General features: G+C 42.3%; 1 protein-coding gene across 5 annotated transcripts in view; it reads left to right on the top strand.

Annotated features, from left to right (window-relative positions):
* The window catches only part of ENOX1 (ecto-NOX disulfide-thiol exchanger 1), a 531698-nt gene that overhangs the window by 160167 nt on the left and 355339 nt on the right, over positions 1–16192 (top strand). For all 5 annotated transcript variants that reach the window (XM_019529871.1, XM_019529872.1, XM_019529868.1 and 2 more), the window contains one exon: positions 9058–9135. The gene's annotated coding sequence lies outside the window, so the exon portion shown is untranslated. The remainder of the gene's footprint in view (positions 1–9057; positions 9136–16192) is intronic.

Here is a 16192-nt window from a genome sequence, read left to right as displayed (position 1 = left end):
AGAACCAGCAGCATACCTACAGGCTGGGGAACTCCCTTCTCATCAGTGCAGAGGCAGAAAAGGATCTTGGAGTCATTATTGATGCCAAAATTAACATGGGCCGACAGTGTGGGGATGCAATCAGGAAGGCCAACCGTACCTTGTCATGTATCCACAGGTGCATCTCAAGCAGGTCCAAGGAAGTGATTCTCCCACTCTATGCAGCACTGGTCAGGCCGCAGTTGGAGTACTGCATCCAGTTCTGGGTGCTGCACTTCAGGAGGGATGTGGACAACATGGAGAGGGTCCAGAGGAGGAACCACACACATGATCAGGGAGCAGCAGGGCAGGCCCTACAAGGAAAGGCTACGGGACCTGAACCTGTTCAGCCTCCACAAGAGAAGGCTGAGAGGGGATCTAGTGGCCATTTACACATTAGTTAGGGGGGACCAGCAGGCATTCGGAGAGTCCCTCTTTCATAGTTTCATAGTTAGTAGGGTCGGAAGGGACCTGAGCAGAACATCAAGTCCAACCCCCTGCCATGGCAGGAAAGAGTACTGGGGTCAAATGACCCCAGCAAGGTGTTCATCTATCCTCCTTTTAAAGACTCCCAGGGTAGGAGCCTGCACCAATTCACTTGGAAGTTGGTTCTAGATCCTAGCCACCCTGTTCCCCCCAGCGCTACCAGGAGTGGTGAGAAGTAATGGGTACAGGCTGGCCAGAGGGTAGATTCAGGCTAGACATCAGGAGGCGCTACTACACTGTCAGGGCTAAGGCAGCACGTGCTAAGGCAGCAAGACGGTCACAGTTTTTACTAAAAATATTTTGTTCTAGAGCTGTGTGGGCATTGTGAGCTAGTACCTTTTCCAAGTCCAGCTCTCCCTCCCTCCCTCCCTCTGAGTTACATACCTAAAATGCAAGTGTATTCTGACATCCATAGTTCCTGTCTTGCCCCCACCCTTCATTTCTTCGTTAATTCTCTCTTCTCCTTTCCCAATTGAGTCATTGCCAACCCTGCTGGGTACTCAAAATGGTGACTCCTCCAGCAGTCATCTTATTTTCAGGCCACCCTTCCTGTCTTAGTGCAGGGTCTCTCTACCCTACCTGTCTACCACACAATACATGCTACTACACCAGATTTGAAGAAGAATACCTTTATTGTGTGTATGTGTTCGGTAAGAGCTGAGCATTCAAAAGTCAGTTTTCAAGTACACAGTATGTTTGGATGAAGCAGGCAATTAATTCAGTTCTACTAGTGCAAGTTTGTTATAAGATCTAATCTTAGTGAGGCATTTTTTTATCAGTATAAATCCTAGAAAGTCTTTTTATTTATCAGTACAGGTCTTACATGGGCATTTTACACTACTAAAACTCTCACAACATGCATGTTTAAAAATCAGTACAGATGTACTGAGAGAAAGAACATTGTAGCAATAGGCAAACTCCAGGTAGGAAACACATCTCACAGTACTATTAACAAGGTACCAACACTGTTAGCTCCCATTATGTCCCAGATTCATTGCAAAGTAGCAGGAATGGCATGCTGACCTCCCGAGGATGTTTGCAGGAGATATGAAATGGAATTTTAGATGCAGAAAGTGCTTTAGTTAGGGATTCAGTATTACAACAGGGCAAGCTTCCACCATGTTTCCAGAAAAGTGGAACCTTTTCATCCATGAACATAATCTCTTTAAGCTTTGTAAACAGGTCCTTTGCTGTTTGGTGAGGTGGATCAGGGACGTGTCCTCTAACTTTAGTGTTGCTGAGAGAAATGCAGACTCAGAAGGCGGCCTTACCAGGTCCCTTGACCCCAGTGCAATGCCTTGGAATTGCTTTTTGTTAGAATCCTAGCCTCATGGCCTCTTGCCCCATGCTGGTCTCCTCAAGTACAAACTTTGTACAGGAGAATCACAATCCAGCATGCCATGGGCAGTAAACAATCTTTGGCCATTTCTACAGTGCCAACTTACTATGCCAGACAGCAGTGCCCTTAGATGCCATGTGGCTCTTGGATTTGAAGTAAGATAGCCAAGTCCAAGCATCACATGGAGCAGGCTACTTAGTACTGGTGAAGGTCAGTGCCCATTAGTTCATTCTCAGACCTACACGGCACTGAGCTACAATGCTTCCAGTCTAGGAGATAGTACGCATAGAGCTACATGATTTTTGAGGTTGCTGCTCTTGCGCAGTCTAGATGTGGCCTCTGAGCTCTGGAGATTCTTTGTGCTGCAGTTTGAAAACAGGTGGGAGAAAAGTGGAAGATGAGTTAATATCTTCTGATACTAACTCAAAATTGTGGGATAGAAAATACTCTGTTTTTGCTACCAGGAAAACTGAGCAATAAATGCTAACTTCTTGTAAGATTTTTTTTATGCTGGATAGTTCATATTTGAAGTATCCAAACTCTCAAGGATGTCACAGTTAATCACCTCCCAATATATGGCAAACTTGAGAGTGAAAAAGAAAACATGGGGTCGAGGCTTACAAGTGGAGGGCATTTCAAAAGAATGAGAAGCAAATGAAAAAAGAGGTGAAGAGATGGGAAAAAGCTATAAGGTGGAGAAGGAGTTTGTTATGATCTGAAATAAAAAAGGGTTTGTGGTGACAGAGGGAAGTTGTGCAATAACTCAGGAGACTGGCAATGGACAAGGTGATACAGTGGTAGTTGACAAAACGGTGAACTTCTGACATTACTGTTAGAAAGCATTCTCCATCAAAACTGCAGCTTACCTTCTGCTTCCTTCCTCCTTGGTATCTTTACTTGAGATAAATCAGATTTGATTGATTTTACAAACTCTAGAGAACTCCTCTTATTAGGAGCAATAGTTTGCCACCCCCTGGTGGCAGGATGGAAGTGAGAACCGTCTATTGAGCCAAGTTCCTTTGATCCCTTCAGCCTAAACTTGGGTTTGGTGCCACTCAAGGTTCCTGAGCAGCCAGCATGACGATAGGCTAGTTACAGTGACCATGAGCTTTTTTGCAGTGTACTCAAAACTTATGAACTGAAATACCTCTTGAGTACGATAGGATATAAATCTGAATAAATAGATACATTCAAACCTTTACTGTTTGCACTTTTAGGAAAATATTTTTACAAATTTATTTTCCGCCATAAACAAGGTGTTCTGTACAGTGAATGCCCATATCTTTTAGAGTTTTTTAAATTCACAGAGATATAAACACGATATATAAATTGTATAACCAGTCCTGAAACAATGAACCCCTCCAGGCTAGTAGGTTGTGGCACTGAATTTGCCCATATACTGAGAGCAGAGATTCCCCACTTTCAGGAATTCACAGAGGTAATTAATGTATACTGAGCCTATTTAATGAATACTGGCATATTCCCAACAGTGAACTAGCATCTACTATTCTTTTTAATATTAAAGAAGCACACAGAGCGTGCAAAACCAACACCTCAGAGCAGAATGTACTACAAGGTGCCCAGCAGGCTGCAGCTCTGTGCTAGAGTTACCGTGCTCCACATGCTACAATAAGCTATTTTTCAAGTGCTAGGCAAGGCACATATCTAAACTCTTGTGCTTCTTCCTTAGCATAGGTCTGCAAAACATCCCAGATAATGTCATTTAGGTAAGTATGCTTTGCAGCTGATTAAAGTGTCCTGAAAATTTCCAAACCTTTGTCTTTGGTGTTGCTGTCTTCCATTATCCTGCAGATGTTGTGAAGCACTACCAGTTTTAATTTCAAGCAGGTATTGTATGACAGCTTCAGGCTGTCCAGTTAGCATCCACCCTCTACCCATCAGCCTCCCAGAGAGGCCTATCTTCACTGTCATCCTTCAGATAATTGAGGTGGTTCAGTCATTCTTTTTACCATCTAAGTATCCATTAAAAGTCTTCATCTGTCCTGGTGGTAGAGGTCTCTTAGAATAAAAGGAGGAACACTGACATCATTAATATCCACAGTATTTAATGTACTAGCAAATCTCCCCTTTTTCAGTAAGGAAAACAGCCAAGAATGCCTGAAAATTCCAATGTCCAGAACTAGTCTAGGACAATCCACATTAACATTTGTTTAGCCAGTCATGATGGTAGGGCCTTGGAGCGCAACAGAAAATTGCCCTTTTGTATTTATGAACTCTGAAGTTTGGTGTAAGGGCATCAATAAGATGAATCTCCCTTGTTAGTCATGAAAAGTACATAAATGCCCCAGTGTAAATGGGGAACCCCATGCATACAGTCATCTCTGATATCCTAAGGCAAGGGTAAGCCTTATGACCAGGAATCCTGGTTTTCTCTGATTAAAAAAAAAATCCCCAATTTTTGGAAGTGTAAACCAAAATCCACATTTTTCTGTGATTAAAATGAAACACCAGATCTAGATCTAGATATGTGTGTGTAATTAAAATGAAACACCATTGTTGTAATGTAATAAAAGCCTAGTCTGTCTGTCTGTAACACTTTATTTGCACTCTGATTGGTTGTCTCAGCAGTCAATCATAATGCTCACTGAAACAACCAATCAAAGTGCTCTGCACAGGAAGATGCACATGGTGGAGTGCTGCCATGAGAAAGGGGATTGAGAGGCTGGAGCGCAGGAGCGAGGCCAGCAGCCCTGTTCCTTGGAGGCATAGGGGCATGATGGGGATGGACTGGGACGGCGGAGTGCTGTTATGACAGCAGAGATGGAGGGGACGGAGCAGACGAACCCAGCGGTGCTGGCCTTGTCCCCCCCACCCTGCTCCCGGAAGGCAGCAGCGTGGGGTGCTGGCAGCACAGCACTGACGTACCCCCTCCCCCCCTCTCTGGTGCACAGGGCCAGACATGGGGGGTGGGGGGAGGCATACAGGGCCAGAGGCAGTGCGACGGCACTCTGGAGAACTGGGTGGTGGCACTCCATCCCAGCCCACCCCCTGTCAGTCACGATGGGTGACAGTGGGGATGGACTGGGATGGTGGAGCACTGCCAGTAACCCCCCTCACCTGGCCCTGCTTCTTGGAGGTCGCAGCACTGGGTGCTGGTGGTGCGGTGCTGGCCTCACACCCTGCTCTGGATTTGCTGCTGCCGCAGGGCCCCAATAAAAGCCGGCAGAGAGAGGGAGGCAGCGGGGAGGAAGGAAGCAGGAAGTGGAGGGGGCGCATATTGGCAGTGGCCTGCTGCTACTGGGCCCTGAGAACAGCTGGGAGGGAGGGGAGCGGGTGGGGAGGGGGTTGTGCATGGCCAGATGTGCAGCAGTGGCAGTGTGGGGCACTGGGTGGTGGCTATGGCTACAACTGCTGAGTGCAAGCTTCCCCCCTTCCCCCGAACCTGGGAGGCAGTGGGGACACAGGGTGGATCAGTGGGGGGTGAGGGTGGGTGCATGGGGCTGGTGGCAGACTGGTGATAGCGTGGGGTGGTGTGTGGCGGTGCTCCATCACCATTCGCCCCTCCCCCCATCATTTTTGATGGACAGTTGGCTAGTATATTTTTTCTGTGATCAAAATGAAACACCATTTTATTTATACACATATATATATTCTGATAAAAAATCCCCAATTTTTGGATTTAAAAAGCAACCCCAAATCCACATTTTTCTCTGATTAAAATGAAATGCCACTCTCTTATATATAGAGAGAGTGGTGTTTCATTTTAATCAGAGAAAAATGTGGATTTGGGGTTGCTTTTTTAAATCCAAAAATTGGGGATTTTTTTTTATCAGAGAAAACTAGGATCCCTGCTTATGACACGAGACCGCCTTTTTAATAGTGGTGTGTGCCATCAGCACAACAGCTTCAGAGTCATAGTGCCCTAGCTAAATTGGCTAGGAATGGGCAGGTAACAATTAGGGGTTTGTGGCTTCCAGGAAAAGGAAGCTCTTATATGGGCATGCTCACTCTGCCACTCTGTGATAAGCTGTTTAGAAAAGTGCCTTTATCATCCAGGAATTCTGCAGCCACTGCTGAGTCACCCCACTTCTGCAGCACAAACCTCTTGCAATTGTTGATGTCTGTTTTGCAAGCCTGGAAATGGTGCTGCCCAGAGTTAAGCTGTTCCAAGATAAGTTTCCTCTTGAGCAGCTGCCCAGTCTTGTCCTTGTCTCCATCCCCATCTTTGTCAGCATTCATTTTTTTTTTCTAGGTGTAGCTGCTGGCAGTGAAAACTGTGTGGTAGCGCAGTGGTAGGATTACAAAGCTGCAGCCCTTTGGTGATGTCAGGTCAACAGCTAGCATTACAGCATGAGTTGTTTTGGCCTCCAAAACAGTTTGATGAAGGATATCTATACCCGAAAGCTTGCAAAGAAGAATTTTTCCAACTATTTGATTTGATCTAATAAAAGATATCAGATTTACCTAAAGAACCTTGTCTGCCTATGGTCTTGGACCAACACGGCTACAACCTATATACTTGTAAAATAGTTTGTTAGGAGTTTAAAAATGGCTTCAGCTGACCCAAAGGAAGTGGATTGTGGTACAGTGAGAGAAGGAACATAGGACTTTTAGATGGTGACTCTTGGATGTGGAACATACTGTCTCCCAGCTAACTTCCTCTAGACATGACCCCATTTCCTATGGGAACAATCCCAGAATGCACACAGTCTGGCAACTGAACAAAGGAGCATGGGATAGCCAGCCACAATGCTGACCACATATTAAGGAGGAAATTCCTCCTGGGTGGAAGTAGTGACTCATAGTGAACCAGAACCCGACTTGGTTTGGACACAGCTGCTGCGTGCCAGTTAGTCTGAAGCAGTTACAGCAAAGCATCACACTTCAAAAAAAATTCCCACATGTCGGCAAGCCCTTAGTCATTTCTGTAACCTTTGTCATCCTCACCTCCCTGAGGAATCTCCCATGTGACTTCTGCTATTCTACCAAGGCAACTCATAAATTATTATTCTTTTAAATAGCACTTAGGCTGTTGGAGCTGCTGCTAGCCTTGAAGATTTGCAGTCTACCCTGTAATTTTGAGAGGAAAAAAATTGGTTAAATGACAGAAGAAATATTGTACTTCAGGATAAAACTACTTTTGTGTTTTGTTTTCTGGTCGAGTCATTCATATCCCTGTCACTAACCTCATTAGGTCAGGGGCTTGAGGCAGAGAGCCGGCATAACATTTTTGGTCATACTGATGCATCTGAGTATTGCAGATGCCTGTAATTTTAAAGCTGAAACGAGTATTGTATTTAATCTGCAGGCAAATAATATAAAGGCGTAATGGTTTATTGAAGTTTACATTCCTTTTGGAATTTGTAATTAACTGGCAACTTTCAGCAACTCAAGCGGAGATGGCTTGGCTCGTTATTCTGGACATATTAACGAACCTGTTAATGCAAAACCAGTTTCTTATAGTGAGGTCCTTGTGGTTGCAGAGCAGATCCCAGGTTTTCAAAACTTCTCAGGAAGTTCTCAGAGGTGAATATTTGGAAAAATAAAGAAAAAGATTAATCAGGTACACATTAGATGCAAATTGTAGAATGGAGCATCTGCAGTACTCAGTGGACGGCTGGATAACATACTAGCGGTGCTATTTTGCCAGCTTACATCTGGAGTGGTTCATAAGAACAGAACAGATGCTAGTGTGAAATAGGTCAACATAGCAGCAGGGCATTAGAACAGAGAAATTTCTTTTTTCTTGCAGGAGCAGCTATTCCTTTTTATTCTCACCAATTATGAAAATGTTAGCCAAGTCTGAAATATGAATGTATGTATTGTGACAAGCCAATGCTTTTAAAGGGCATTGAGGTAACAGCTTTCCTAGCTAGGCTGAAACTCCATAAAGCCATCCTTTTACAGTATAGATAAGTATCCTTTACCATTTGTACTGGCTATTTTTGTGCTTTAGTGGTATAGATGTTACAGAGTGCCTTCTTGGTGGCAAATGCCCAGAAGCGGAGATGCTAATTCACAGGAGTTTCATCAGTCATTTCAAAGGAGAGGTCACATAGATAAGAAAAATGAACAGTACGCAGTATGTGAAGCAGTGACATTCAATGAGTCCTTGTCACTAGCAGCCATTAGTATGCAAGCCTGCTGTTATGTTTCAGTGCTTTATGTGCTTTTCTTGACCAGGCAGGGAGATTTTGGAGCACTGTAGCACTTAATACCATACAAGTTATTGTTTCTTTCTTGAATGCTTTATATTTTTAGTACCATTTAGATGCTTCTCTGTCCCCTAGTGCATCTAACAAATTTAAAGAGAATCAAAGAATGCATAATTTATATCTGTCCCAGAGGTAATGGAGTGACTCAATGATATCTGCAAAGGGGATGATTTTAAATTTCATTTCTTATGCAAGAGGTGATTTTTATATGAAAACTGCAAGAATTGGCCTCAGGGATACCCAGATAATTATCTTCACAACAGCGGGTGTGAATTCCAGGGGGATTATAGCTGAAAGCTATAGTGTATTGGATTTACCCTTGTGTATCATAGTTGTCATAATGGAAAGCATAGCAACTGATGCATCTTGGGGAATAGAATTTGTATTTTGACTCCGAATAGTATACACAGGAGGTGTAAAGACGCAGGTTTGCCAGAACTGTGTTGAAGAATTCATGCAAGGCTTAGGCATTTGTTTACCACTGAAATTCTTTCCTTTAGTTAAAAGAAGAAAACAATTGTTTACTGATGTAGGGCAGGACCCATCAGTACATTCTTTATCACATAGCACAGCTCCACTAGACTCTTTCTGGTTTCATTTAACTACGAGCCTGGAAGTGCCATGGCTGGAAATAAATGTCTGCTGCTTTGATTTGCTGTATGTTTGAAAATGCACTTTAAGGTTTGTATTATAGATGTTTCAAACAGAATTTAAATTGGTGCAGCATTCTTACTCTTTCTTTTCAACTCCAGTTTCATGTATCCACTGCAATTTTATCAAAACTGTTTTCAGTAACATTTCTTTTAAAATGGTTTATTGTTATTTCATATTCTTTTTTCCTTGCTGAATCATAGTGAACTTGGACTTTGTTATATTTAAATAATTGTAATGATCTTGCTGCATCCATAGTTTAAGACGCTGAGCAACTTCTAAACTAATGCTAAGGTTGCTTTTTAGCATTGTGTCCCCAAATGGAGAGACATCTTTTTCCCTTCTTGAGGAAATCACTGTTTTTAATTTTTGTTTTCTCTTCTTTAGGATTCGTCATGAGAACGTGTAACCTTCCTTCAGAAGTACATTAATGGGGCTGCTGATAAGCAATCTTCTTTTGTAAAGGTTTGTAAATTGAATTGCATCCTGTTTATTTCAGCATATATATTACTGTACTAACTTGTACATTACCTGCTTATTACTTTCAGATCTTTAATACATACAAGCTGAGTAAAATTATAGTGCTATTCAGAAAGGTTAGGTGTTGTGGGACAGAATTGTTTTTGTCTTGCAAAATATTTAGGATGTGACAGTACCCTGTTACACTAGGGTAAATCTGAAGCCGCTCCATTCATTTGCCCTTTAAATTGTAACTCCAGATTTACACATTGCAGCAGAGAGCATAATTGGCCCTACAAGTAATTTTCACCTCATCAGTGTATCTTTGAGTACGTGGTAAAAATGCATTATTTTTTAAGATATCACAATTAGTTGCTCTCTTCTCCCATCCATGTGGCTAAAGTGTGAGTAATTGTTCTGCAGTTAAAAATGCAGATGCTGCTAGAAATGAGGTTAGCAAGGTGTCATGGTGAGCTCTGGTTTATGAAATCTTTTTTGTTGATCCTTTAAGAGACTGTCAAAAGAGAAGCTTCTTGGTGGTGAATTATGATAGCAATGGTGGTTTGACTCCTGCGATGATAGGTGCGCTAAGGGATGTGGAAGACCCTACTGCTTAACAGTTTATTCGTGTCAGATGCAATTCTAGTGTTATAAATTACTATAGCATAAGATCAAAATTATTTAAGGGAATGAAAACACCAGCCTCTTCCCAATGCATTTTTATATGCAAGTATATAATGAGAAAACACATTTCCAAGTTGTTTTCTAAGGTAGTGTAAAATACCATTCTTAGTGAAAATGTTTTTGTTTGGCTGAAGAATTGATTGGGAATTTAGCTATTTAGTTAGGGCTGCCCAGTTGGTGGGGTTGAGTTGCAACCCTGGACTCTCACCTGACTGTCACACCCCCTCATTGCTCGGGCTGCAGCAGCAGCTAGTCTTTAAGGGTGTTTTTACATGTGTTCCTGATGTGGCGCTGGGTGCTTTTAATTAACAAGCCACACTAATTAAAAGTGCCCACACATTACATGTATTAGTGGCGCAGGGTGTCCCTGCACTAAGAAAACAGTGGTGGGGCACTTTCAACTGAAGCGTGTGTTTTATTTCAGAGTTCGCCACTGCCATTTTTTCAGCATGAAGGTGCGCTGTGCCGCTGATGCACTTGACACACGAGGCCGCCAGAACATCTCAAGTTACGTGCTTCAGCAGACTTGATTAATCAAGTCTGCTCCAATGCACTGGATTTCCAGTGCATCGGGGCAGGCTCGTCACGTGTGTAAGTGCCCAAGCTTCCCCCTCCTTCGTGCTGCCATTTTCTGCCCTCACCCCAAAGGGCAAGGCAGCATGGTGCCATGTGGGGAGCTGAGGGTGAGTTTGGGTCACACATAAAGGCAGGGGGGGAATTGCACGTGTGTAAGGAAGTGATGGTGGGGGATGCCCATATGGGTGCAATCTGCAACGGGGTGAAGGAATTGCACCGCACAGTGCAACAGTGGGGGAAGGGATGCCTGCAGTGCACCATTGGGGAGGGGCACTCAGTACAGTGGTGTGAAGGTGCAAAGCAGTGGTGTGGGAGCATCTATGTGGCACAGTTGTTTGTAGGTCAGCTGGTGTGGCCTGTGTGGCATGTGATAGCCCCACTGATACGGTCCCCAGGGGCTTAGACATTGGACCGTCCATCTCAAGCACCTGAGCGTGATGGACTTTAATGAGCACGATTTGCAAGTGAAAGTTTACAATCAAAATGTGTTATATTTATTCAGTTTATTATGCATTACCAAATACACTGTTGGTACAAGTCATTTTCAGTGTTTCCTCTGTATAGTCAGGTTTGCCATTTCTATGTACGAATTTCATAGGGAACCAGGCTTATAGACTACAAACGTTAGATGGGGGACTTAGTTGGAAATTAGTTTCTGAAACTACTTTTTTTGTTCTTTTTTTGGAAATTAACTAGGTTAAGTAAATGAGACTCAAGACCTAAAACACTTGAGGCAGCTCAGATCTGGATCTGAATATCAAATGTGACTCTTACATGTATAACAGCATGAACCCCCCCCCCCCCAAACCAAATGCACTTGAGATTCCTTAGACCCAGATTTGAATGTTGTGCCCTAGACCCATATGTCATGCAAGGTTGCATGTTTTGAGCTTGTGATTACTCAGAGTTATGGAAAATCGCCTAATGACCAGTGACTCGTGTCATTCTCAGGCTCTACAAAGTCTCTGCTGCTTTTTTGCAAGCTGTGACCCTGATATCCCCTTGGGCAAATCTTATGTTTATACTTTTTGAGGGTGGAGGGGCAAAAAGTAGGGATGTTGTAAACAACTGGAGATAAAAGAAGGAAACTTGGCATTTCTTTTAATGGTGATTTTGTAAAATCTCATATTCCAGACTTGCCTATGAGTGGTATTTAGGTCATAATTCACTAAAGTCTTCCAAGAGTAATTGCTAAATCTACTTAAGCAAAATGTGATTAGGATTGTGTATCTAACACATTTGATGCAAAACTAAGGCAATGACTATGAAAATGGAGCAAACTATCCCTTTGTCTGTCTAAAACCACATTCTAAGAAAGCTACTTGTTCAGAAGTCTGGTTACTAAAAAGTAATGATTTTATAATTTTTATGTAAAAATCATAATATACACACATGTATATACATACATTTATACACACATATATCATAAATAATATATAAATGAGCATTTCATTTAGAGACAAAAAATAAGAAATTACATTATTTTAATATGTGTATAAGTGGTATGATGTGATTTGGATACTCCTATTTACTCCATTATTGTAATACAAGAACAAGGGGAAAGCAATTACATTAAAAGGCAAGACATTTGAACATTATAGAAGTACATCTTTACACAGTGTATAATTTATCTGTGGAATGTGTGACCCCATGGTATAACTGAGGTAAGGTGTGTACTACAGTCTTTAAAAGGAATAGATGCTTTTATCACGGGTATGAGTTCTGTCCACAGTTACACTATCTACATTAAACATTTACAAGTGATATCAGCCTACACATTCAACCACTGACTGTCCTAGGTTTAGTAAACAGCTTCTGTCATAGATATGTTGTTGTTTAACTGCCCATTACACCGTTTTCTGAGGCATCTGGTAATGAGAATGATGGGAGAGAACAGACAGACCAAAGCCAGTTCCTCCGGCTTTTTGTTGTTTTAATGTTTTCTTGCAGACTTTGAACTTTTTCTGTGAATATCTTCCCTCCGTTTCTACAGTCCTAATTTTTCTTCCCCTCTTTATTTTGAAGTCCTGCATGCAATCTTTTTCATGGTCCTCCTTCTTAAACCCCTTTTACTCTCTACTTCCATTTTATTCTGTTTTTATTTTTACATTTTACTGTTTATCGAGTGAGCGAGTTTCCTAAGTTTCTGATGAGTGCTGTGCGCAAATAATACACATCTCTCCAACTGTCTTGCGAATTGGCTTACCTCTGTCTGGTATCTGTATAATAAAAGGTGTATTTTAATTTTTAGGGGGAGTGGGAAAGGTATAGGCATTGAACATAATTCAGAGTCAAGAAACTCATTACAGGGCTATGATTGGAAATTCTTTTAATTTACCTTTCCTCCCATTTCTCTGACTTGCATTTCTTTCTGCTTCACTTCTGCTTGTGCTGTGCATCTCCCACTCTCTCTCATTGCCTTCCCCTGGTGTTTCATTCTGTATGTGCTAGCAGTTAACCAAGATTGATTATAATCCTGCTCTAAAATAGAAGTTAGAGTCTGTCCAATGTATTTCAGTTGTTTGTGAACTCAAGGGTGGAGTTACTGTGCAGCAAACCTTCCTTCATTGTGGAAGAGCAACAATATTGCCTTCTCAAAAGTTGGAAGAAAGAATCTGGGGAGAACAGGTTTCTTCCAAGAAATATAAATTCAGGGCAGTTGACTACCTTGGATCTGTCAGAACCACAGATTTATCTGAAGCACTCTTCTGCTGTTACAACTATATACAAGTATACATGTGCATGCTTGCTGTGTACAAGGCTACTTTAAATGCGAGACATTCAGAGCAGCCAGTCTCTTCCCTCACTGGAAACTTCAGGGATTTTTCAGGATGGCTGCTCACAGCTCAGCTCTCCTACTAGAGGCTTCAGGAATGATGGAATGGCTTCTCATGCAAGATCTGAATAAGTGTGCAAATAAAAAACAGGGGAAAGCATGGCACTAAACAGAATCATCATGGAGGGAAATGTGAGCATATTATCTACTTTTGCCTTACATTGAAATTACCCATCTACTAAAGAAGAGGAAAAGGTATATGTGACTTCCCATAGAGTGTGTGCATTTGAGGTACAGACAGACAGACAGATAGATAGATGTATTTACATTATTGAACAGATGGAAACCAAGCAGCATCTTTGCTGAAGAAAATCTATAAACCAGATGCTCAAAGGAAATGTGGCACAGAAGAAAGTGAAAACCAGAAATCCCCTCAGAAAACCAGGTTCTCTGATTTTTTTTTTTTTTTTAATTTCTTTGAAAAGGACAATTGCATTTCAGTAGTATGGGCAGTAAAAATAGACTTTGTCACATCATAAAACTGGACCTTTCCAGAGTGCTAACTCATTGCATGATCTAACTCTTAAAAATTGAACAGGAAATATTTGAATTAAAGAAAGCCAGCCTTTAAGGCATCTTGTAACAGAGTTGCTTTCTCCTTTAAGGGTTAGGGGTTCTGGGGTCAGCTGCTCCAGTTAGTTCAGTCATCACACAAAGCTAAAAGAAAACAAGTGAGTATGGGGTGAAGGGGGGGTGGACGAAGCAAATTACTTCCCGAAGGAAGGAATTTGGGAGCGGGTAAAGGGATGATGTTTCCACAGTGCAGCACTGTGCATAAATGCTCATGCTATCTCTGGATATACTGGTACAGTGCAGTACTATGCAGAGATACTAGCTCAGGTCCCAGAAGTAGTATAACTGCATCAGCATGGCACTCACTGGGCTAATTAGCTACTGTTGGTTCTGGATTTAGGTTATGCTAACATACGCTATGCAGGCATATGAGAGGCCAGAGAAAAAAATGGGTACCTGTAACCCATGGTGAGTAAAAGAACTGTTTAGTTTCAGCATTTTCTTGAAGTTTTAGGTTGGCAATTAAAACTTTGCCCTGAAAATGACTCAAAGGCTGGGAAAACAGCCTTTGTACATCTCAGTTCCCCCAAAATAAACTTGTACCTCCATCTTAGAATCATGGAAAGTTAGGGTTGGAGGGGACCTCAGGAGGTCATCTAGTCCAACCCTCAGTTCAAAGCAGGACCATCCCCAACTAGATCATTCCAGCCAGGGCTTTTAAGGCCTGGCTCAACAAAACTTTCAAGGATGGAGATTCTGCCACCTCTCTGGATGACTAGTTCTAGTGCTTCACTACTGTCCTGGTAAGGGAGTTTTTCCTAATACCCAACCTAAACTTCCTTTGCTGCAACTTGAGACCATTGCTCCTTGTTCTGTCATCTGCCACCACTGAAAACAGTCTAGCTCCATTCTCTTTGGAACAATCCTTCAGGTAGTTAAAGGCTGCTATCAAATCCCCCCTCAGTCGTCTCTTCTACAGACTAAATAAGCCCAGTTCTCTCAGCCCCTCCTCATCAGTCATGTACCCCAGCCCCCTAACCATTTTCATTGTTCTTCACTAGACTGTCTCCATCTTGTCCAGGTCCTTTCTGTAGTGGAGGTCCAAAACTGGACACAGTACTCTAGAAGTGGTCTCACCAGTGCAGAACTGAGTGGAATAATCACTTCACTCAATCTTCTGGCAATGCTCCAGTTAATGCCGCCCAGTATGCTGTTAGCCTTCTTGGCAACAAGGGCACACTGTTCACTCACATCCAGCTTATCATCCATTGTAACCGCCAGGTCCTTTGCTGCAGAGCTGCTGTCCAACCAACCAGTCAGCCACCAGCCTATACATGGGATTGTTCTGTCCAAAGTGCAGGCCTTTGGATTTGTCCTTGTTGAACCTCATGAGATTTCTTTTGGCCCAATCCTCCAATTTGTCTAGGTCACTCTGAATCCTAACTCTACTTTCCAGTGTATCTGCTATTCCACCCTGCTTCGTGTCTTCCGTGAACTTGCCGAGGTTGCAGTCCATCCCATCTTCCAGTGGTCTTTGTCATGTCCAAGCGCTCTGGCTGATATTGTCATGGCAACTCATGAAGGAGAAGTTGTCTTTAATGTAGTTAGCTCACAAGACAGTTAAAGATTTTCTTAAAAATAACAAAAAGGCTGCTGGTGCCGTGAAAATTAATTATTACTATATAAACCTACCATTCTTAAAATAATCAGCCAGAAAAGAATCTTTTAAGCAAGCTCTTTACAAGGAGTTCCTTCTCTCTCATTTTCATTGCTCTAGTTATTCTGAGCCAGAATACCACAGAGCCAGGGTGTCTCAAGATCCTTTCAAGGATGCTGTGTGGTGCCACACAATGTTGGCATGATTAGGTTTGCAAACATGATTCACAAGATAAACCCAGAGATTTCAAATGGAAGCCTAAAGTTGCAGTCTTTCTGAGTACTTTGCAACAGAAAAGTCGCTCCATTATTTGTCTGTAATAAAAAAAAAAGAATGAAAACCAAAACCTGCATTTTCACAGTCTATCCAGGGGTAACTTGAGTCTAAAAAGGCTGAGAACCACTGCTCTAGAATGAACCCACTATTACGTATGTGATTTTGGATTGTACCAGAGTACTTGTGCCTTGCAGAGATCACTTTCAGGTCTCTTCTCTTTTTTATACTGGGGGTGGGGAGGAGTGATTCATTTCAAGAACTTCTTCTGGCTGCAGTTGTGTCAGAATGACACGGGGAAATAGGTGGGCTTAGGTAAGCCAAACTGAGGCCATTTAAGACTTCTACGCTCTGGGGATACTGAGATGTCCTGCCAAGTATTATAATAGGCTTTCCTCGGTCAACAAGAAGTTACATTCTGCACCAGTCTTGGCCTCCAAACATTTTTAAGGTATAGCCATTTATAAAATGTACTGCAAAATTATAATCTTGAGGTAACAAGCAAAATGGTGATGAAGGCCACT

This window comes from Crocodylus porosus, unplaced genomic scaffold (genome assembly GCF_001723895.1).
Source record: "Crocodylus porosus isolate Cpor-Errol unplaced genomic scaffold, CroPor_comp1, whole genome shotgun sequence".
Classification (NCBI taxonomy): Eukaryota; Metazoa; Chordata; order Crocodylia; family Crocodylidae; genus Crocodylus; species Crocodylus porosus.
The sequence above is the reverse complement of the archived record's forward strand: the minus strand, read 5'-3'. Positions and strand labels throughout refer to the sequence as shown.